At 35.6% G+C, this 4,107-nt stretch overlaps 1 long non-coding RNA gene across 2 annotated transcripts in view; it reads left to right on the forward strand.

Moving 5' to 3' along the window:
* Positions 1-4,107, forward strand: part of LOC126508285 (uncharacterized) — a 65,736-nt gene that overhangs the window by 19,042 nt on the left and 42,587 nt on the right. The gene's annotated exons all lie outside the window — the stretch shown is intronic.

The raw sequence follows: 4,107 nt of genomic DNA on the forward strand, positions 1-4,107 counted from the left end.
ATTCGGTCCTAGAGCCCGAACAGGCTGGGCTGGGAGATGTTATGTGGTCCAAGAGGGAAGGGAGTCAGACGGAGGGGGCGGGGAGGGTTGTGGATGCAAGCTGGGTGGGATAGGAAGAGAGAGGAAGTATTGGGCAGAGTAGCCCCTGAGGATGACCAGGAAGTGTAGGAGGGGTGTCTGAGTTCCCTGTCCCGGGCTGCTGCCCGGTCAGAAACTCACTCACCCCAGTGATGTCTCTCCTGGTGCCTGGACCGGAACTCCTTCGAGATTCTTCTTCTCCAAGTTGTTGCCTCACCCAGCCTTGATTTAAAGGTTTACGCTTGGTCTTATTGTATCTTGTTGTGACTTGTTTGGTTGATGTCCCTGGGAGGCCTGCTCTTTTCTAGGGGAAGATGTGGGGGTTAATCTAGAGGAGAGGGGAGGTGATGAAGGAGGATGACTAGGAGGAGTGGAGGGAGGGGAAGCAGCTATAGGGATGCATTGCATAACCGAGAAAACAATCATGTAATGCAAAAACAAGTAAACAAACAAAAAACACTTAAGGTGTATTTTCTTGAAACACAATTTTGCTTTTAAACCATTACTTTAAAACTAAAACTGTGTTCTCATTTCTGATAAGGATCATATTATTTAAATTTGTGTTTTAGGTATTATATTTACAACGTGTTGAAAAACGTGAAAAATGTAAAATGCATGAACTTATTCTCTCACACAAGAGAAAAAAGTGAATGATTCAACATAAAAAATATGGTTTTACTTCCTAGAGGAAAGTTTTTTAGTATTTGACAAAATATTTTAACACTAGTTAAATTTTTAAATTACTATATGACCACAATGCAGAATTATTATCTATTGTCTAATAAATTTCATTGGTTTATCAGAAACAAAAAACTTATAACTTCATTGTCTTCTATCAATTAATTATCTAATATCTAAGAAAATTTCTTTATATTCCTTTATGTACAAACAGTTATTAATAACATTTTTGTAGAGACAGCTTGTCCTTCAGGTGCTTAATTTCATTACTAAAATTACTAAAATTGAGTTGAGAAAACTACAAAGTTAACACAGAATTTGTATACATTAATTTTCAAAACTTCCAGAGATAATGATTAATAATAATCTGTATGATATGAAAGTCAATAAAGCATTCCTCATCATACTTGAATACAGAACAACATTTTGAAACTCCGAATATGCTAGCAAGTACTATTTAACTAATGTGTACCCTAAATCTGTCATATTTTTAAAATGTGAATTTCGACAGATCTATGATAATCATTTACCATGATAATTAATATATCATTCATTCTTCACGCAGTAACTGAACACTACACACATACACAAAATAAGTAAATGAATGTCATAGCCCTATTTCTTGATTTTCAGATTGGCAAGTACCGTTTGCCCCTTTGTTAAAAGAATGTAATTTACTTTGGATTTCACAAGGGGTAGCAGGTAAGAGCTTGCCTTGAGCAAAGACATGACAATCTTTTAAATTTTTGATAGTGTTGAGACTCTGTAGAAGTGTGGCAGTTGTTGAAGTTTAACTAAATTGCATTTCGTGCTACTATACGGCCAAGAGCCTATAGGTCAGGAGTAGAATGTGGTAGTTTGAATGAGAAATGTCTCCCATAGGTTCACATATTTGAACACTTGGTCCCCACTTAGTGACATTGTTGCTGTCTGGGAAGGAGGAGCAGCCTTGATGGAGGATGGACATTACTGGAGCCCATAACCCCCTTCTACTTCAACCTTCTCACTACTTTATGTATCTGGTTGAAGAAATAATCTCTCAGCTTCCTTCTCCTGCTGACACGCCTACTGCTTGCTGCTGTCTTTCTCAGTCCTGATGGACACTTATTCCTCTGGAACACTGTGCCAAACAAACTCTTTATTCCATAATATGCTTTCGGCCATGGTGTTTTACAATAGCAATAGGAAAGTTACTAATACATCAGCTACTGACTAATTCTCTGTATGAAATTCTAGAATATTTTCTCTCTCTTAGTTTGGAGCCTACATTAGTGATAGCAATAATGGTAACACAATTATATTTTGTTATAGATGGAGTTCACCGAAATATTTCTCAAAGATACACTTAGTAGTTCTGTTTACCTGAATAGTAAGGGAACACATACAACTTATACATATGTACATACAACTCATATGTACACACACACACACATACACACACACACACACACACACAGAGAGAGTCATAGAAATAAAATTAATCCACTGGTTTGCTTGTATCAGTGCATATTTGAATATAGTCAGAAAAGTGTGGAATTGCAGCTGTGGTTAAGGACAGACTTCCCACTTTATTACTGAATCAAAATTTCCAATTTTTATAAAACCATGTATGTTATATCTCTGTAAGGATGAAAGTATAGAAAGTGCATAAAATCTCTGCTTCAGATTACTGCAATAAATATACTTTGTGACAGGCAGAGGGAAACAGTTGCTATCATTATGTGAGCATTGAAATTAAGCAAGATGTTAATAACCATCTTTATGATTCTGAAAAGTAATACTTTGTTTGTTTTACAAATTTAACTGAATCTTATGACATTCGGTAGATGGATTAAAAATAATGAAAACACAGATGTGTGATCTTCTCAAGTTCTTGAATATCGTTATGACAGGTAATAAGCCCTAGATAGTAAACAGGGAGATGTACTTACGTAAGTGCAGCTTTGAAAATGTGCATACAAATGGCTTGAACCAGTAGAAAGTAAACCGCATTCAACATGAATGCAATAAATGAAAATAATAAACACTGAATTCATGGAAATCAGACTAATTTTATGAAAATGATTTTATTTCATAAGCTGGAATCAAGAAATAAATGCTATTCTGAGTAAATTAAATTGAGTCTACTAAATATTCAGCTTTTTGGAAATATGTGGTTTATTTGAAAAATGAGTATGATTTTTTTTAATTTCAATTTTTCTTACTCAATTTCTTCTATGCAGAATCTACAGTTTCTTCTACTTGTCTGATGAGATTTAAGAACACCTGCATGAATTACAATTATTTGAATTGATTTCACTACAAATATATTACATTTTATAGCAAAATCTACTTGTTCTTTAAAACATTATATCTTTATTGTACAGAAAAATGAATAAAAGTTAGATGAAAACTTAAAAATTATTTCAATTTCATTGAAACAAATATGAATACCATTCCTATGTTATTATTTTTGGTAATTTTAAAGTGTGTTTATACATAATTTGTTTGCATCATGTCCCTGTGTATGTGGTTGCCTATGTCTGATTGTGTGTGTGTGTGTGTGTGTGTGTGTGNGTGTGTGTGTGTGAGAGAGAGAGAGAGAGAGAGAGAGAGAGAGAGAGAGAGAGAGAGAGAGAGATACTTGCTTGTCCTAGCATCCATATGGAATACAGAAGTTAACCTCCATTGTCAGTGCAGTGGTCAGTAACTTCTTACCATCTTGTTTGGGGTGAGGTCTAATTTACTGCTCTAGGCTTGTTAGCCCTTAATTTTCTAGGTATAGACCTATCTTTGTCTTCTATCTTGCCTCTAGGCATGCTAGAATCACAGACACATGCTCCTCATCTGGCTTTGTGTAGGTTCTGAGAAAGTCAGTCAGTTTGGTGTAGAAAGTACTTTGTACTCTGGGCTACCTCTCTAGTCCTGATGATTTTTTTGGTAAGTGGTTAGAAACATTCTTGTTTTAAGAGAGTACTATAAAAACAGTACTATTAAATAGATTCAAAAGGATAACAAGTCAAGTCACAGATAATGAGATGGGTAGGATATTCATTCCTAAAGAGACTATGTATCCAGCGCTCTTCTGCGAGGCTCAGGAATAATTGTAGAAGAGAGAGAAGAAAGAATGTAAGAGCCAGATGTAGTGGATAACTGCAGGACTGTCTTCTGTATACAACAGGGCAGCTTTGCATATAAATAAACACAGAACATTTGAGGTAGCCTGTATAAAACCTGAGCAAGTCCAAACCAAACCAAATTCAAGCTGGAGAATAGCCACAACTGAACCCCTAGCCATGCATATATTGGGTGTCATTAACTGTGCTTTAGAGACAGACATAAAAACAGAGACACAGAGACACAAAAGACAGA

This window comes from Alexandromys fortis, unplaced genomic scaffold, assembly GCF_014885135.2.
Source record: "Alexandromys fortis isolate MF-2015 unplaced genomic scaffold, M_Fortis_MF-2015_v1.1 scaffold_61, whole genome shotgun sequence".
In the NCBI taxonomy this organism is placed as follows: domain Eukaryota; kingdom Metazoa; phylum Chordata; class Mammalia; order Rodentia; family Cricetidae; genus Alexandromys; species Alexandromys fortis.